At 49.3% G+C, this 19,322-nt stretch overlaps 1 long non-coding RNA gene across 1 annotated transcript in view; it reads right to left on the bottom strand.

Annotated features, from left to right (window-relative positions):
- The window catches only part of LOC138527462 (uncharacterized), a 429,641-nt gene extending 416,331 nt beyond the window's left edge, over positions 1 to 13,310 (bottom strand). The window contains exon 1 of the long non-coding RNA XR_011283931.1: positions 13,196 to 13,310. This is a non-coding gene — a long non-coding RNA (uncharacterized lncRNA). The remainder of the gene's footprint in view (positions 1 to 13,195) is intronic.
- Between the last annotated feature and the right edge of the window lie 6,012 nt (positions 13,311 to 19,322).

The following is a 19,322-nucleotide window of genomic DNA, read 5'->3' as shown; positions in this document are numbered from 1 at the left end:
GCATGTGGTGAAGAGGAGTGCACCCTGCCTGTCGTGGGACCAGCTTGCGCGGCGTCCCTGGTGGAAACAGACTTGCGGAGACTCCAGTGGAAACGGACTTGCGGAGATCCCAGTGGAAACGGACTTGCAGTGCTTGGGCCCCCACGGATGGAGCGCCCGCAAAGGACTTAAAAGACCGCTCCTCGGACCAGCAGGTCTTGGATGAGGCATGCCTCTGCTTGCTGCATGGAGCAGTGGCCTTGGTGCTGAGCCACACCATCAGCCTACTGTGACTATCCTTCACGGTTAGCTTGGAGAACCTGGAGGCAGATTTTGCAATCCACTTCCCTGTGATCCGGATAGACACAGATGCACTGAAAAGGGAGTTTCCCTCTCGACATGGTCTGGAGTAGGCCCGATGGCCTTCTGGAATCGATGAAACGGACGACTGTTGCCGTTGAGGGGTGTTGAAATTCACTGACAAACGGGTGCCTGCTTATCGGCCGAAAGGAGCGAACGAGCACACAGGCTCTATTTGACAAAAATAGAACATTTTTTTAATGGAAAAAGAGTGAAAACGTAGAATAGCTCTCGGAGCAAAACACAAGGACTCCCAACACTTGAATATGCAGTAAAATTCTGAAGATGGCTGCCAGAGGAGGGGCTTAGGGAGAGGGCAGTCATTGGCTGGGGGCAGTATGACCAGGAGCTCAGTAATTGGTTAACAGGAAAAATACACTTTGAAAGTGAAACCGTTGGTTCTTTTATCGAAGATTCCTGGCCTGACTACGGGGAACATTCATGAGCATGTGAATCCATGCCAGTACCCATGCTGGAGAAAAACGCTTTTACCCCCCCCCCCACCACCCCAATAAAATTAAGGATTGCAAACCAACAAAAGCTGGGTGTCCCATTAAAATCAACAGAATGAAATAAGCAACATGATTTCCAAATACTTACTAAGGAGGTGACCAAGAAAAGACAATATTTATCTCAGTCAGCAGATTACCTCTAAACGCTGACATTTTCAGCACCTGTGAAACATGCTCCAGAATTTTGGTAGCCACGTTAGTTTTGTTCACAGAGATGTGACCAAGAATTACTTGACTCATCAGGTTTTGCGTAGTATCATAAAATACTTGAGCTCGCTCACCCTAAATTGTTGCGATGCAGGTTTGTGCTTGACCCAAAGGATTCTGCCAAAAAAAAAAAAAAACATGCTGAAGCTGTATATGCACGCTGATGCTTAGATCCTGGATGATGGTCCGGTCGATTTGTCTAAACCCAATGCTTGCGGCAACTGTTGGCGCTTCATTTGGGACAATTGCTTTTGTCTCCTCGGGTATGGGTCATGTGTTAACACCCTGGCCTGCCCCCACATTTTTTTTAATTGAGGCATGGGAGTCTGGTTTCTGATCCCCAGCAACTTAATACAAAAGCCTCAAATCTGAACCATTTGGTTGAAAATTATGCAGGGAAAAATCATATCCATCAGAACCAACTTCACCTGTAAGGTACGTTTTCCATCTCCTCTGCGGGCTGCTTACCTTTGAAAGATTCAAACAGCAAAGCTTAACAGTTTAGGAAGGAGGGGCCTCGTCTTACGGTCCAGGAAAATAAAAGGAAATCATGACTAAAGATAAGCTGCACTACAAGATCTTCCAAACAAAGCCTCTGCCCTACCATCAGAGTCCAAGAAGCATCTCACAAATGTGTGCAGGTTAAATAAAGCTTGGAAAAACACCTTTACCAATGCATTCTGTACTCATCTGATCTAGTAATGTAAGGGCTCAGGGCCCTATTTGGGTACAGCCTGTGTACATCTTCACCACTCTCAATAGACTAGGCAGAGGAAAAACCACTGGAAGTTAAACTTCCAGGTACTTAAGCACTTTGCTAATGCCCTTAGGTAAGAAACACTGCAAACCCCAAAGTATCGCCTTATCATAGATAAATACTCTGGGCCCGTCAGCCGACAGAGCCTACCACTCACTCGCCTGCCCAAGCCATGTTTTGGAAACCAAAAAGACAGTTTTCAGAGCCAGTAACATGAAGTTGCAACTGTACATGGGCTCAAAAGGCAGAGCAATCTATGTCAGGTACAAATTCCTACTTACTTGCCCCGGATGTATGGATGCACATGGATACTGAATGACTAAACCCTTAAAAAAAATTGAACCACTGCTGGGATCCTGCAAAAGAACCATGCTTGGGCCGCTGCAAAAATATAAACAATGTGACTAGGCATTTCCTCAATGAAGATCGCTGTAGGTCAGTCTTCACAAGAAAGTGTGAAATCAGCATCAAAGCTACAAAGGAAAGAGCCGAGGTGCTGCTGATCATAGCAACTTAAGAATCACAGCAACAATCACTAGCACATGTTTGTGAATTGCCCAATCCATGAGGCCCAAAACATCCTCAGACAGACCTTGAACTCTCAGGCTTTCATAAACCCATTGTCAAGCAGGATGCTGCCTACGTTCACACCGTAAACCCTTTCCAACACTTGGATCAATATGTCCAGTAACAATGGAAGCCTCAGACTCAGATTTTGGAGGCTCTACAAACCACACCGTCTGTTGCCACCTCTGGTCCACCAAGATAATCCTTCTTCTGAAGTAACTTAGTTTCTGCTGGACCGGCCACAGCTGAGTAAGCAGCGGCAATGCAAAACATCAGCCCAAAGTTCCATCAGGTCCACAAATCACCCAGAAGCCACCACCTTTTGAAACCTCCCTGAATCCCAATTGGAGAACTTTAAAATGAGCATACGTTGAAAAAAAAAGTTGAAATGTCAATTTGTCATTTGCTCTGATAAACCTATGCTGCATTGTCCAAAGTGAATTAGACTTCCTTATAGTGAGCAAAAACCGCAGCCTGTATGAAAATTCCCCTCATCAGTTCAAGCACCGACCGTACCCCCCTCCCAACTTGGTGACTTCACTAAACAGCCTATAGGTCAGGGTAAACCCTCCACACCAGTCAGACATAAGTGGGCTGCCACGACGGTTAACACAGTGAAGACACTTGAAACTGATGTTAGACAAATGCCAGTGCCCACCTCCTGTAAGATATTAAGGTTAATCATTGTGGTGACTAGAGTACTCCTAGACTTTCATCCCCTTTCCTCCATCCTTGTGGATGTCCCCCAACATGGAACAGTACTGGAACCTTTGTGCGGGACATGGCACCAGGCGTGGGAACGCCCCCGAGACCCCACCCACCAGCACCTCACCTTAGTCTCCTTTCAACAGGGACGCTTTAATGCCTGGCTATGCTAAACATTTTAGCCCCTGGCATACAAGTGGGGGTAGGTGGGTGGGAAGCATGGAGGAAAGGGTACTAAGGACTATGAGTACTCTAGTCACTACAGCAAGTAACTAATTACTCATATGTCCCGTCTCCTTTCCTCCATCCTTGTGGGTGATTCCACCAAACAAGAGCACTGGGTGGAGCTGCGACAACCTGCCTCATATTAGCTGATTACAACTCAAGAAGCATGTCTCTGAAAGGCGACCGCCATAGCCTTTGCCCTGACCGCAAAGGCATGGATCCCTGCAGGAACCAGCTTACACGTGGCCGTATATGCCTCAGAAATGGCCTGGAACATCCAACGGGCACAAGAGCTTTGAAGCCTGGGTGCCAGGAAACAAGCCCCCAAAAGTGATGAACAAAGCCTCAGACTTCCTGAAGGGTTTCGTCCGGGAGAGATAGAACTGAAGCACTCTCTATAGGTCCAAGGAATGAAACTCCCTTTCAGCCTCTGATTGAGGGTTCAGAAATAACTTGTCGGCAAATTTCCCGATTCAAATGGAATGGAGAGACCACCTTGGCCAAGAAGTTTGGATGAGTGCCCAAGATGACCTTGTTTTGAAAAGTGGTGAAGGGTTTGCACAACAACAAAACCTGAAGCCCGCTGACCCTGTGCGCCGAAGTGATCACTACCAAGAGCACTGCCTTGAGTGGCACCAACCTGATGTCCACCAATGCCATTGGCTCAAAGGGCTTGCGCTGCAAGGACGCAATTACCACACTGAGTTACCAGACTGCATGCGGCCTATGGACTGAAGGAAAGTGTCAGGACAGGCCCTTGAGGTGAGCCTTAACCACTGGGTTGGCCGGTGAAAAAATGTGCTCTAGGGAATTCATGTAGGCCCCAATGGCTGCCAAATCAGTGCAGCAGGTATCGACCTGAACGCTAGAATGAGCCAGATCAGCAGAGAATGCCAGAATGTCGTATAGGAAGCATGTGCAGGGGTCCAGTCCCTTGTCATGAGCCCAGTGGCAGAACCTAGTCCACTTGTTCTTGTACTGACATCGCTTAGACGAGCTCCTAACCACCCGTATGATGTCCCAGTTGTCGCCCGTGATCTGGGCATGGTGTAGTCCCAGCTGGTCAGTAGCCAAGCCGCTAGGGCCAGCCTTGCTGGGTCTCGGTGCTCCACTGCCCTGCCCTTCTGCGCCAGGAAGCCCCTGCTGGGGATCATGAGAAGGACCGGCCCCTGGGAACACAACTGCAGCAGATCCAAGGACCAAGCCCCCAATGGCCAGTGGGGGGCAATCAGGATGAGGGTGCAGCCCATCAAGGCTCGGAATTTGTCAAGGGTCAGCTGAAGCAACGGAGGACTAAACGCATAGCACCTACAGCCGTGCCAGCAGAGATGGAACACATCCACCAGAGACCCCTGACCCCATCCTGCCCATGAAGCAGACCGATGACACTTGGAATTCAGAGGAGATGCGAATAAGTCCAGATCAGGGTACCCCCATCTGTGGACAGACCCTCACCGACACCCTCTTTGTTGTTCCTTTGCCAGATCTATGGACTCTTCATATGATGCCTGTGCTCTGTCCTATCTCCTCCTCTCCCATTATTGGTGGCACTCGCTGGGAAGTTCTCATGGCTTCCTTCGACGCCTCTAAAGTCATCATTAATGTCTACCTTAATGGCACTGTCATGGTCCAATACCCTCAGGCCAATCTCCTTTTTGATGGGAGCTTCCCTCGTCTCATCAATTTTCTGCTTTCTCCTCTTCTCCCCCCTTGGCTACCTTGCCCCCTCTCTCTTCCTCCTCCTGCTGCTCCTCCTCCTCCTCTGCCCTTCCTAGGGCTCTTTCTCCTCCACAGGGCATACCTCTGATCTGTACACCTCACCAGAAGGTCTTTAAGGCTGGCAACCTTCTTCATTTTACCACTCTCAACTCTCGCTCTGTCAAACACTCCTGACATCTGCCACCTCCTTGAAGAACTAGACCTTGATGTCCTTGGTCTTACGGAGACATGGTCCGCAGCCAGCTCTGTCACGAGCTTTGACACACTCCTCCCTGATGGCTACAAGATCCTCTCCGCACCAGGATCCTCCCGGTCCGGTGGTAGGGTAGCCCTAATCTTTCCTGAGTGGATTCCTGCCTCTATCATTCCCACACACACATACTCCTCTTTTGAACGCCCTGTCTGTAGGCTCTCTCTCTCCCCTACCCATTCTCTTACTGTGGCCATCATCTACCGGCCTCCTGGTCAAATCACCTAATTTCTCTAAGTGGGCGGACCTCTCCTCCTCCCTTCTGGCCTCTACCACTCAACTACTCTTCCTTGGTGACCTCAATATCCATTTAGACTCTCCTTGTTCCTCCTCTGTACTCTTCCGTGACCTCAGACTCCCTCTCCATCCTCCCCTCTGGCCCGACTCAATCTGCAGGGCACACACTGCTTTGATCTCCTCTGACCTCTCTCTCCATCCCTCTGACCACTCCTCTCTCCTGGAGCGATCCTTCCCTCTCCTCATCTCTCCCGCTCTTTCCCACCAAGCCAAGCCTACTCACAACAATGCCACCTACCTTCTCGGACATCCGGCCCATGAAGCGTGTGTCAGTTGAGGCTTTCGCTGCCACCTTCTCTTGCCCCCCCCTACCCCCTCCACCTCCACCTCTGGCTGTCTCACATCCTGACACAGCCCTGTCTCTGTTCTACTCTTCAATTTCTGATACTCTTGATGCTCTTGCCCCTGTCATGAGGATCTGTTTGAAGTCCAAAGCCAAGTGCAATTCCTGGTATGACTCCGACCTAGCTACACTTAAACCTAAATGTAGGGCAGCTGAGAGGAAATGGAGGGCTTCTTGTTCATCCTCTGACAAACTGGCCTAACGCCTGCTCCAAAGACAATACTGACTCTCTGTCCTCACCAAGAAGAGAGTCCACATTCAAGCTCCTGTCTCTGTGGCATCTAACAACTCGGGCGAACTTTTTAAAATCTGCAAGAAGCTGGCCAACCCTGCTGCAGTCTCTACCCCTCCTGTTGCCTCCCGGGCTCTTTGCAATGCCTTTGCCTCTCACTTTATCTCAAAAACCCAGGACACCCTGCCCCTCCTCTCCCCTCTCTGTCTGTGCTTGCTGACCCTCCTTCAGCCACCCCCCACCCTCCTTTTCGTCCTTTTCTCCCCTGATCCTCTAAAACCATCAAGGATCACATTGACCTCTTCGCTCTAATCTTTGCTGATTTTTGAAACCAACCCTTTGTCTCGGGATTCTTCCCCTCCCCTCTGAAGCACTCCCTTGTGCATCCTCTTCTCAAGAAACCCACAGCTGATCCTTCTTGTCCAGCTAACTATCGCCCAATTTCCATTACCCCCTTTCTGGGCAAACTCCTGGAAAAGCTGGCCATCTCTCAGCTTAACCTTCATTCCAATTCTGTTGGCTGTCTCCATGTCCACCAGTCTGGCATCAGAGCTGCCAGAAGCACGGAAACTGCTCTCCTGAACATCTGTGAAGATCTGCTCTACAACCTGGACTCTAACATGCCCTCTGTCCTCATCCTACTCGATCGCTCTTCTGCCTTCGACACGGTCAACCATACCATCATGCTCAACCATCTCCGTGATACCCTGGGTATCACTGATCAGGCTCTGGTCTGGCGGACCGCTTTCCTCTCTGATTGACCTTCCCAGGTCCAACTTGGGTCCTTCCCATCATCTATCTTCCTCTCTACCTGTGGGGCTACCCAGGGGTCTAACCTCTCGCCCTGGCTCTTCAACCAATACCTGGCAACTCTCGCCCCCTGCATTGCCATTTTCTGCTCAAATTTCCAGTGCTAAGCTCACAACTCATTTTCAGGCTGCCCTCGGCCACCTCCTCTCCCTTTCATCTCCGATTGCCTAACTGCCATTCAAGATTGGTGTGCCGCCAATGATCTTTGTCTGAATGCCAGCAAGACTGAGATCATCCTCATCGGCACACCTTCACCATCCTTCCCATCAATCTCTGGCCAGCCTCCCTTAGCCCTCCTCTTACCCCCACCTGCGAGGCTAAGACCCTCAAGGTCATCTTTGACGCCACACTTTCCTTTTCCACCCACATCGCTGATGTCTCTAAAAAGTCAAACTTCCTACTGCACCTCCTCAGAGGTACTCTGCCTTTCCAATTTCCCACCAAAGCCTCTGGTTAACGGCTGCCAGCATGGCATCTGCATTGGCTTGACGAAGATGCAGGGACGCGCTGGAATGCAGCTTCTTCCCGTACGCCTTCAAGATCTAAGATCTTCTCCTCCTTGCCTAGCAGTGCCACGGAGGAAGAGGCCGAGGACTGAGGCTTGGAGTATAGTGATGCCGCAGCGATCACCGAAGATTGCGGCTGAGGGTGAGCCTATAGCAAGAGTGTATATCCCCCTCCATCTGCCTGTACTTGGCATCCGCGTGCAGATTGACCGGCTGGACATAGTGAGGCTTGAGCCAGCCCTTTTTGGCCACGGCAACTACATCCTTCTGCATCTGGATCCCTATTCTCGCTGAGGGACGTAGCGTGAGGTCTTCTTCCAGGACCCCCTCTGATGGTTGCTCGACCTCTGGTTGAGGAAGGCCCAAGTACTATGCCAGCCCCATAAACGTTCATGGAAGCCCTTGGCTGATGACGGTCTATTGGGGTCCTCCTAAGAGTCCAGTTGGTCTGGGGCCGATGGAGTGGTGCTGGGAGCCGAAGTCTGGGGTGTGGAGACCGGAGCCAGAGGCTGCAGTGGAGGATGGTACGGAACCATCTGCACTATCAGTTGAAGGGCCGGAGCGGGGGGCGGAGGTTGAACAGGGGTGCCTGTACTGGGGTCTGCGGCGCCTGAGCAATTGGCGGGAGCATGTTCCTGATGGCGTCCCTGAGGATGACCCCCATCTGAGGAGATTTCATGACCCTGAGAAACCTTTCAAAAAATCTGTCCTCACAGGCCGGAGGGGTGGTAGGCGATATTGACAGGGTAGCGGGTGGCTGCTCGAGCCGTTGCGTACCCTGCCCATACGGACGCAGCAGAAACCTGCACTGTGCAAATGAAGGGTAGGCTGCAGACCACATACCTGGTTGACACCAGTCCCACCTTGACACACGTTCATCCACCTGCTCCCTACCTTGGTGCGGTATCTTGCGGCTGTCAGAAATGTCTGGCGCAGCAGCCATTTTGTTGAGCTGCCTTCCACGTATCTGCATCATGTTGCTTGGCTCACTGAGCAGAGCCCCGTCCAGGACTCTTGTGTGTGGATCATGAGGCCTACCCTGTTCCTCAGTCCGAGACCTGGTAGGCACATCTGCTGGTAGAACTGCATATAGGTGCCACCTGACATGTTGCCGGTATTAAGGCGTGGCCCCTCGGGTGAAGACCAGGTAAAAGAAACTGCCGGCCCCTCAGCACTGCTACTGGGAGGATCCACTGACCCCTCGGTCTGCCGGTAGCTGATCTAGCCTTGGCACTCATGCTGGTATGTGAACCTGAGCAGTTCCTCCCTTGCGGATGAGTTCCTGGCAAGGAGTATCCCTTGTGGGGTGCGCTGGAAAAGAGTGGCCTTATCTTGGGCCTGGATCGATGAAAGTCCTTCAGGTCCTCTGGAGGCAATCTCTGGAAGAGCTCCCTCCACCTGCCTAGTCTGTTCTTCAGAGACCTCGAGAAAAGCGCGTCGCCCATGGTACAAGCTTGCCAGCCATGGTTTGGGCCAAGGCAACATAGGCAGAGGGCGTGGGGGTCTGAAGTTGGAACGAGTCAGTCACAGGATGGTCACCTGCTGAACCCTGTAGAAGTCGATATGCACCAGGGAGGAGCGTAATGCCCGAGGACCGAGTACCTGGATAAAAAGACAGAAGAGAAGTATCATCCGTGTGTTGAGTTACATGGCAGAAGCCAAACCTACGAGCGCTGGTGATTTCGGCCCGTTCCCATTAACGCGGAAAAGGGGACTGGGGTGTGGCACGGGAGGGCAGAGTCAGGGCAGTGCATGCTCCCCGGGCCGCACCCCTGCCCACCTCTATATTTAAAGGGGAAGATTTTTTTTTCTGGTGTACAAGGTTCCGTCGCCCATCCCTTGGGACACCCATGCAGTATGGAGGAAAGGGGATGGGACGTAAGAGTACATGGTGGTGGTGTTTGTTAAGAAAGATCTCTCTTTACTGCACCTTTAATTCCATTTTAATGGACCGCTAAACTTTTTGCTTTTATTTGTTATCCTGACCTGTACTTTTTACAGTGCAGTGAACACTCTTGCTCATTTGTTATGAGGAAACGGACATGTCCTACAGACTGTCAGTACTGGGAAACAGGATTTCCCTTAGTCTAATTACTACTTTTAGTAACTTGTGTTAACTTTTTATCATTGTACAATGCAGTACAACGGGGTACACTTTTGTTTTTGCCCAATACTAACACTCAAGAGGATTTTTGGTTACTCTAGGTGTGCTAAATGGACAAGTTGGTGGCAGCAGTTAGCATTTTTTGGTGCTTTTCGTTTTAGCATTACTGTGTTTACCGCGTTTGGCTACCAACTATGGCTAATGACAAAACATGGTCATTTTAAGAGGTTTTTCACTTGTCCTTTGGCCATCTTGTCATTTAGCCTTCGTCCTGGCTTGTGAGGCCAGGAAAATCCTTATATGGACGTCCAGTGCCCGGGAAAGCAGATGCTTTTGGAGGGATATGTATGTTTGCTGGCAGGATGTGGGTTTGGACACTGGTCTCAATCCACAAATTGGTTGCAGTGTGGCTGAGTTTTATGCAAGAGTATTCTGACCACTGCTGGGGTGTGGGGCTAGTTCTGCTAGTGGGAGTGTCTGCTCTTACCTGGCTTTTGGGAAAAAGAGGACCCCTGCACCCACTCCTGGAGAGTAACCTGAAGGAGCCAATACTCTTGTAGAGCTGTGAAACACGTGAGGAGACTGGAGTCTGAAGGAGACCTGGCGACCAACTTTTGCTGCTGTCCTTGAAGAGCCCTGTCTTGCTATTGATCTTCAGCAGTCCTGTGAAGGAGCTGCAACCCGTGGAGTGGAGGTAACATTCATTCCTGAGGTCTGCTCGGTACCCTGCGAGGAGAAACCTTTGGAAGTGACCCAAAACTGCCCTGCAGCTCACCAGCTCTGAGTTTAGGCCACTGTGCTGCCGACATCACAGTTCCGTGTTGAGGCCTGGAACTTCGGGGATCCCCAGCTTGTCCTACAAGACTTAATCAGTGAAATTTCAGAGTCCTAGCTTCAAGGGGACCCGAAATAGGATGTGAAAGTCCGGCCGCGGCAACTGAGTCCCTTTGCATCGCCGTATTACAGTGACTGTAGTCCGAAACAGCTCAGCTGAGTTGAGTCCAGTCATGAGAGGGTTCCTGCACAAGTGTTATGCTGCATTCTGCCACAGAGAGTCCTCGCACCAGCCAAATACATGGACCAGAAATCTGCGCAAACCTGCAACCCCTGCGAATCAGGGACTCAGTCTGATGGAAGGAAAAACTACCTCAGACCTTCCATTGACCTGCCAAGTCGGGTGGGTGTTAAGAGTGGTTCTTAACTGCCCCTTTACTCCCTTTGAGTACACTTTCGGTAGTTCGAATAACGTCTCCTCTAATCCTTAGAATCGTTTACTGGACCCCAGAGAACCTACCTTTGTATTTTTATTATTTATTTAATGCATTTAAATTGAAAAACAAGGTTTTAGCAACGTCAAGTAAGGCAACTATAAAAGTTATTTAAACAATTAACCACTTAAAAAATAATAAAATAAAATTTATGTAAATGAGAAGTTAAAACTAAAAACTGAGCAAGATGGGTCAATTCCATTCAGTTCACAACCAGAAAAAATAATAATAAAAAAAAAAACAAATCACCGGGCCGGTGGCAAAAGGAATTCTTTCAAGGAATTGTACAAGTGCAATTACATTTTTAGTTTGTGAACCATAAATTGACAAGGGCCACCACAACAAAGGGTCAGCAGCTGAAAATTCAGAAAATATAGATCTAAAGTAGTTAGTACGAAGATCTCTCAGCCCGGACACCACGTCACGATATGAACCAAAGTTTCAATTTCACCAAAATTTCTACAAAATCGGTACTGGTTTCCCTAAGACAATCACTGAATAGCCTGAATCTCATTTGGAAGATATAAATTCAGATGAAAAAGTAAAAATTGGTCTCTGTTTTTTTTTGTCTGGGAATTGTTTCAAATACAGACACACGCTGTTCAGTTTCCAGCCTTCAGGGGGCAAGTGTGCTACCATTCGGTAGCTGCTTGCAACATCCAGAGTCTGGATCCAGTCGAAGGTTTTTAATTTTACCTTGACTCGTGTAGGGTTCGTCATCAATTTCTCAAGATTGCTTCCAATGCAATTTAAACATCCTGTCATTCCCAAAAACCAATCTGGAAGTGATGGATTATCATTCTGCGTTGTTTCATTATAAATCAACTCCAGAATTGGTGGTCTTGAGGTAGCAAACCAGTTACTAAAGAAAGCCAATCTATTCCAAATGACCAAACATCTCGGGGATGGGAGGCCCAATTCACGACAAAGGATGGCAATAGGTATTGATGATGGGACTCCAGCACTCGTTTCCAGAACAACCCCTCAAGGCCGGTCCACAAGGATTCAGAGATATTGAGCATGGCCTCAGTCCCATAGGTTACAGTGGTCATGACTTTCGACTTATAAAATCGAACTACCGGGAGAAGAGAAAATCGTCCACATTTTCTATTGATTACACACGCCTGGCAAGTTAATGTTTTCATTTCTCCCAAAAGGTAAGATAACATGGGCGCTTCAGATCTTAGGTAACTTAGCCAGACCCCAAGATATTTAAAGGATTCTGCATGTTCGATCTTCTCACCGCCAATTTGCTATATGGGCTGGTTTTTAGATTTGACAGATAGGACAAAACTCAGTTTTTGTTTTCCACTTAATCTCGAGCCCATTCTGAACTATTTAATTTGGAAGCGTATCGAGTTGCCTCTGGAGGCCCACCGGAATCTGATCGATGAGAACTACATCGTCAGCGTATAACAAGCAGGAAAGATGGACACCACCCACTTTAGGGGGAAATGCTTTTGTAGTCAGGGATGTGTTCCAGAAAAAAATTAAAAAGAGCTGACAACACTGGACACCCCTGTTTCACGCCTCTGCAGGTCTTGATTTCTTTAGACAAGAGCCCCACCTGGTTAAGTCCAACTCTTAAAGAAGTGTCAGAATGCAGGGCCCTAATAGGTTCACAAATAGCAGTGGGACAGCTCTTTTTTGACTACAGCAGACCTCCGTCTACCTGGTCAAAGACCTGGACTAGGTCCATAAAAAGCATGTAGATTTTCATCTTACGTCTCTGAGATTTCCCTCAGGGCCTGCAGCAAAAAGATGTTAACGGCTGTACCCAAGCCCTTCGCAAAGCCCGATTGGAAACGGTCATAGCTGTTAGTAGACCTACACCAACCGTGAAAATGGTCCAAGAGAATCGTACCATACAGTTTGCCAGGACGTCGAGGAGAGCATTAGGGCGATAGTTCTTAGGTTCATTCCGATCGCCTTTTTTATAAATCGGAACCATGTAGAAATTAATTAGCCGATATGGGGTTTGCTCTCCATACATTCAACGATATGAAGTTGCCGATGAATTTCTACAGTACAATCTAAAGAATAAAACCATGAACACCGATTATGAAAATGGGGAGATTTGGAATTCTCAAGGTGAAAAGTTATTTATTTCCCAACTCCTTGCCATTGCTCGTAATAACGACCTGCCATGGATTGAACCTTCATTCAAAACCATTTTTGCTGCAAATCCGGGACTAACTACAACATAGAGCAAGGCGAAGTGGACGCTCAAAGTTCTCTTCTGGAATTCGTGTGGATATCATAACATCTTAAAATGGGTCTCATCTTTTCCACCAATACTCTTTCAAGAAACCATGAAATTATATACATTCATTATTCCTGACTACTGTACTTACTGTGCTTTTGCTAGTAAAGGCTTGGAGGGGCACTCCTCGGGTGAGCTTGCAATTTGTATAAACAACTCCATTGATTGCTATTCTAAGATGGTATATTCATCCGTTCACATTTTGGCAGTTTCTGTAGATTTAAAGAGATTGGAGTGTAACCCGCTACTGTTGATTAGCTTGTATTGGAACCCACTGAAACATACAATTGGTGAAGTATTTGATGATATTGATGGATGCTTAGAATACGCACTCACACTTAATAACAATTTTAAAGTCATTGTCGTGGGGACTTTAATTCTTTATGTAGGGAAAATACTGAAAGATCAAACCAAATTCATACTCCAAGATTGAAATATATGCAACAAAGTGGCGATAAATGGCGACCATATTTTAGTGACTTTGGAAATTTCATTTATCTACTATAATCAACCAACACTTGGATATACATGGAAAAGAGGCACATCCAGCTCAATGATTGATTACTTCTGCATGTCTGATTCGCTGTTATCACCATTGATCGTGCAGATAAAGAATTTATGGGCAGTGCTCATGCCCCTATACAACTGTCATTGTCCATTGATTGCAACTCATGAGATGATGACTTCTTGCGGGCAATAGGGCCCAAGTGAATGCAAATTTCAATTGGATGGAATCCACTCGTATATAGGAAACTAGTAGAAAAAGTCTCTAGCGGGTTACATAGCAGGGACGACTTCAATACGCCAGAATTAAAAGAGGCGCAATATTGGGATAAAATAGTGGTTGTGGCCATAGCAAATGCTCTATCCCATCTCTTAAGTAATCAAAAAACCCTTATGATGGAAACCTGGCACCCATTCGATTTCGATATTAAATGTCTAAAACAAAAGAAAAATAGAGAATTACAATCTAAAGAGAGAACATATAAGTGTGACCCCAATTTGTGTATCTTAAAAATAGAATTACACACATTTTTAAGAACAAAATCAAAGAATTACACCTGCACCAATATAACAACCAAAACTGATCTGATTAGAACTATTTCTAAGAATAGTAGATATGTGTGGTCCGCAATTAAGAAAAATAAATCTGCCAGTAGTACTGATTCAAAAAACATGATTCAAGCTGACACATGGAGGGCCTTTTTGAGTTTCCCCAGTGATTAGCCATTCGTCCAGATAAGGGTATACTGGCATGGACTTTCTGTGCAGGTGTGCTGACACTACTGCGAGCACCTTTGTGTATACGCTTGGTGCCGAGGCGATGCCGAATGGGAGTACTTTGAACTGGTACTGTACTCCTGCCATCCTGAAACGCAGGTATTTTCTGTGCACAGGGTGCATTGAAATATGAAAGTAAGCATCTTTCATATCCAGCGTTGTCATGTAGACTCGCCATTTTAGGAGTGGAATCACCTCGTAGAGCATGGTCATACGAAACCTTTGGTGTTTGACATATGTTCGCAGGGCATAGGTCCAATACTGGGCACACGGTAAGGTCTTTCTTTGGCACAAGGAAGTATGTTGAATAAATACCCTTTTTTACCTCATTTGCCGGGATGATCTCTATGGCGTCCTTCTTGAGCAGAGCCTTTATTTCCTCCAGCAATATGCTTTGTTCTTCTGCTGTCATTTTCTTCTGTCTCAATGGGCGGTTGGGTGGTTTTTGAAACAACTCAATATAATACCCACCTGTCACGCTGGACAACGCCCACTTGTCCGACGTTATCCCCTCCCATGCTTGGGTGAAGTGAGAAATTCAGCCCCCAACTGGAGTTGCATGGAAGGGGACCTGAAACAGTGTCTCATTGTATGTGAGGGGTTGAGCCTCTCCCAGGTGAGGTTCTGCCCCTTCCTCTGCCGCTTTTATTTCCTCTTTGAAAATTGGACAAGGAACCTTGGCCTTGTGACTAGCCCCATGACAAGGACTGTCCACCTTGAGAGAAGCCTGACGAACGTTGCGCACCCTGGCCCCAAAATGTCCTAGAGTTTAGAGAGCTCTGTTGGGAATATGGTTTGTCAACTGTCCAAGGGATTTAAGTGTCACACTCCTTGGCACTCGGGGGCGTTTTCTAAGGCCTTCCCTAATAACACATTTGGCTCCACTTGCATGTTTAAGAGGGTTGCTCGAGTCTCTAGCATGAACCCTGACTGTCTAAGCCAAGCGTGGAGCTTGATGAGCGTTCCCTCCGCTATGATGTGATCTGCTTGCCTTCTGCGATGGTCTTTAGTAATTGAGTCTTTAGTGGTTCTGGGACAGCTTCTATTCTGCGTTCCAGAGCATCCCATTTGTGGCAGCTGTAGCTAGCTAACGTCATCATGTGGTTAGCAATTCTGGTATGCTGCAGAGGAGGCAACTTTTCTCCCGAAAGTATATATCTTTTCGCTCTCCTTGTCTGGTGGGGCTTCTACCGACACCAGTGGAGTGCCTGCCCTTTTCATGGTGGTGGTGACAACTAGGGAATCTGGTTTGAGCTGACCCCTAATATACAGGTAAAGTCTGTGGGCACAGTTCTGAATAGCTTCTCAATTCTAGGGTTGACCGCCCTTGTGAGACTAGGCGCCAGTAGGGATGGTTGGTTAAGTCTTTGGACGGACTGCAAGAGTGTTATAAACTGGGTGGTGGACCTTGTGCATCCAGAAAGTCTTCCACAAAGTCTTTGTCGACCTGTGCCTCCTGAGTGTTGATATTAAAATGCTGTGGCGCCTTTAGTTGCAGTTCATTGTACTGGAGCCGATTGTCAATAGGCGAATCTGCTACCGGCTGGTCCTGGTGGTTTGGCGACTGGATCACATAAATGTCGTCATCGTCAAACTGGTCTTGGCCATAGAGGTCCCCCTGAGACCCTGGGTCTGTTTGGTCATCATAGTACAAGTCCCAAGAGAGGTCTTGGTATGTCTGAGGTGTCTTGGAGCGTCAAGGCCGGGGTGCCTAGAGCAGAGGTATTAGGCTGCATCTCAAGACGAGACCTTTTGGTAGGGGGGTGCCTGCTGTGCTGATGCCCCTAGCTGTGAGACATCTTTAAGAATTGTCAATTGGTCAGGATGTCTGTCCATGCAGTTTACGAAACACGACATTCTCTTTATAATTTTATAGAATTGTTCAGGTGTATTTGCATGTGGGTGGGAAACCTGACTTTGGTGGCCTATGAGGGAGTGACATCCTTGTGGTGTATGGCCCCTGAGAGGGTGTCCAAGGTGATGGAAAACCCCATCTGTCTCTCTTTTGGGGCCAAGGTCGTTGAAAAATGAAACTTTTCAGCAACCTCTTCTTAAGCAGAGAAGCAGAGAAGCACTAAAGTGTTTCTTAATTAGTTCTTGTATTTTCAGCGTTTTCTTTGGGATGCCGAAACACCTTTCACTGCCTGTTTTTCGGCACACAAGGAACAAGTTACTTACCTGTAACTGTTGTTCTCCAGCATGGGTCTGGCATGGATTCACATGCTCATGAATATTCCCCGTCGTCAGGCTGGGAATCCTCGGTAAAGAAAAAACCAGTATCAGTTTCGTTTCTGATCTGTCTTTCGTAGTAACAACCAATCACTGGTCTCTGCGTCATACTGACCACAGCCAATGACTGCCCTCTACCTAAGCACCGCCTCTGGCAGCCATCTTCAGATTTGGAAGCACGTGAAGTGGCAGTATGACCAAGTGAAGAGCCGCAGAGGGGTAGGCGGGAGGGTTCGCATGTGAATCCATGCCAGACCCATGCTGGAGAACAACAGTTACAGGTAAGTAACTTGTTCCTTCTCCAGCATGGGGTCTGGCATGGATTCACATGCTCATGAATAAAGAATACATAGCAGTACACACATGCACAACCACGGGAGGTGGCAAAGGCTCAACATTAAGCATTGCATCAAACTCAACATTAAGCATCTTACCTCCTCACCAGGCTCACCTCAGGCGAACAGGTTGCGCAGCACTGCTTGGCCGACCCTGGACTCCTCCCTGGAATCCCGATCGACGCAGTAGAACTTCGTGAAGGTGTGCGTCGACCTCCACGTAGCAGCCCTGCATATGTCCAGCAGGGGCACACCAGAAAGGAACGCCGTGGTAGCTGCGATCGCTCTGGTGGAATGGGCTCTCGGACGGCCGGGCAGCGGTCGGTTTGCCAACCGATGACAGTACATGATACAGCCGGAGAGCCATCTGGAAATGGAAGTCTTCGAGAGAGCCTTCCCCTGATTGACAGGTCCAAAGTTCACAAAGAGTTGTGACGTCTTCCGAAAACACTTCGTGCGGTCCACGTAGAACTTCAGCGCTCTAGCCACATCCAGCGAGTGCAAAGTCCTCTCAGCCGGCGACGAAGGCGACGGGAAGAATACAGGCAACACCAAGGGTTCGTTGAGATGGAAGTCCGACGGTACCTTGGGCATGAAGGAGGGGTGCGTCCTGAGCACCACCCTCGTGTCGTGAAAAGTCAAGTACGGGGCCTTGCAGGAAAGGGCCTGGATCTCTCCCACCCGTCGTGCGGAGGTGATGGCCACAAGAAACGCTGTCTTCCACGACAGAAACTTCAACGGGGCCGAGTGCAGAGGCTCGAACGGAGGTCCCATGAGCTTGGTCAGCACCACGTTGAGCTCCCACGCCGGGGCCGGAGCCTTCACCGGCGGGAACGATCTGAACAGTCCCTTCATGAACTCTTTCACCAGACGATGAGACCACAAGGACGTCCGTCCCGTGGTCCTGGTGTATCGGGAGATCGCAGCCAGATGAATCTTGATGGACGCGTGTGCCAGTCCAGCTTTGGCCAGCGTCAGCAGTTACGGCAGAACTTGGGGAGCCGTAATCCGTAGAGGGTTAATCTTCTGTGCGTGGCACCAGACAGAGAACCTCTTCCATTTGTGTCCGTAGCATTTAAGAGTCGAGGACGCCCTGGCCTTTGCAAGAACCTCTCTGCAGTCGGCCGGTATGTCGTATCCTCCAAACTCTAGCGCTGCAGGAGCCAGGCCTGCAAGTTCAGCGATTTCGGGTCGTGGTGGAGATGGCGCCTCCTTCCCTGGAGAGCAGACCCGCGTCCACCGGCAGCTTGATTGGCGGGGACGCTGACAAGTCCAGAAGGTCCGGGAACCATATCTGCCTCGGCCACGCAGGTGCGACGAGGATCATCCTGCACCGTGACCTCTTGAGCTGGTTGACGAGCCGGATTAGCAGTGGCAAAGGAGGGAACGCGTAGAGGAACAGGCCCTCCCAGGGGAACGAGAAAGCATCGCCCATGCTCCTCGCCTGGGGAAACCTGCTGGCGAACCTCCGGCACTTGGTGTTCGTCGCCGTCGCGAACAGGTCGATCTGGGGTGTGCCCCACCGTCGGAAGAGGCGATCCGCTAGATCCTGCCGTAGTTCCCACTCGTGGCACGAGCGCAGCTCCCTGCTGAGTGAGTCGGCGATGGTGTTTTTTATCCCTGCCAGATGAAACGGCACCAGAAACATCCCTTGGGCGACTGCCCAATGCCACAGGTCCTGCGCCTCCTTGGACAGTGCTGGGGACCTGGTTCCGCCCTGTTTTCTGATGTAAAACATGGTGGTGGTGTTGTCGGTGAAGATCCTCACCACCTTGCCCTTGAGGGACGGAAGGAAGGACCTGAGGGCCCAAAACACTGCACGGAGCTCCAGGACGTTGATATGTAAGGATTTCTCCGTCGGGAGCCAAAGGCCCCTTGCGTGCAGATTTTCGGTGTGCGCACCCACCCTTCCAGGGAGGCATCCGTGGTCACTGTCTCCTGGTGGGCTGGGGTCTGGAAGTCCATGCCCGCCGTCAGATGCGCGCGGGTGTCCCACCACCGGATCGCTCGTCGGAAACTCTCGTCGAGTGTGATCCTTTCCTCGAAGCTGCCCGTCGTTTGGATCCAGCGCGCGTCCAGGAACTCCTGCAACGGGCGCATCCGGAGCCTGCACATGGGAATGAGGTAGATGCAGGAAGACATCATTCCGAGGAGGGACTTGATGGACCTCACCTTGGCCGCGTCGGCCACCAACATCCGTTGCACCTTGCCCAGGATGGTGCTGGTCCTCTCCTCCGACGGGGAGGCCAGAAGGGACACTGTGTTGAGCCTCGCTCCCAGAAACAGAGCGTCTTGCGCGGGTACCAGGTGGGATTTGGCGTAGTTCACGGAGAATCCCAGGTCCGTGAGAAGTTGGACGGTCCTTGCCGTGTG

The sequence above is a fragment of the Ambystoma mexicanum genome, chromosome 14, assembly GCF_040938575.1.
Source record: "Ambystoma mexicanum isolate Mex_15411 chromosome 14, UKY_AmexF1_1, whole genome shotgun sequence".
Classification (NCBI taxonomy): domain Eukaryota; kingdom Metazoa; phylum Chordata; class Amphibia; order Caudata; family Ambystomatidae; genus Ambystoma; species Ambystoma mexicanum.
This window is presented reverse-complemented; position numbering and strand designations above follow the sequence as displayed.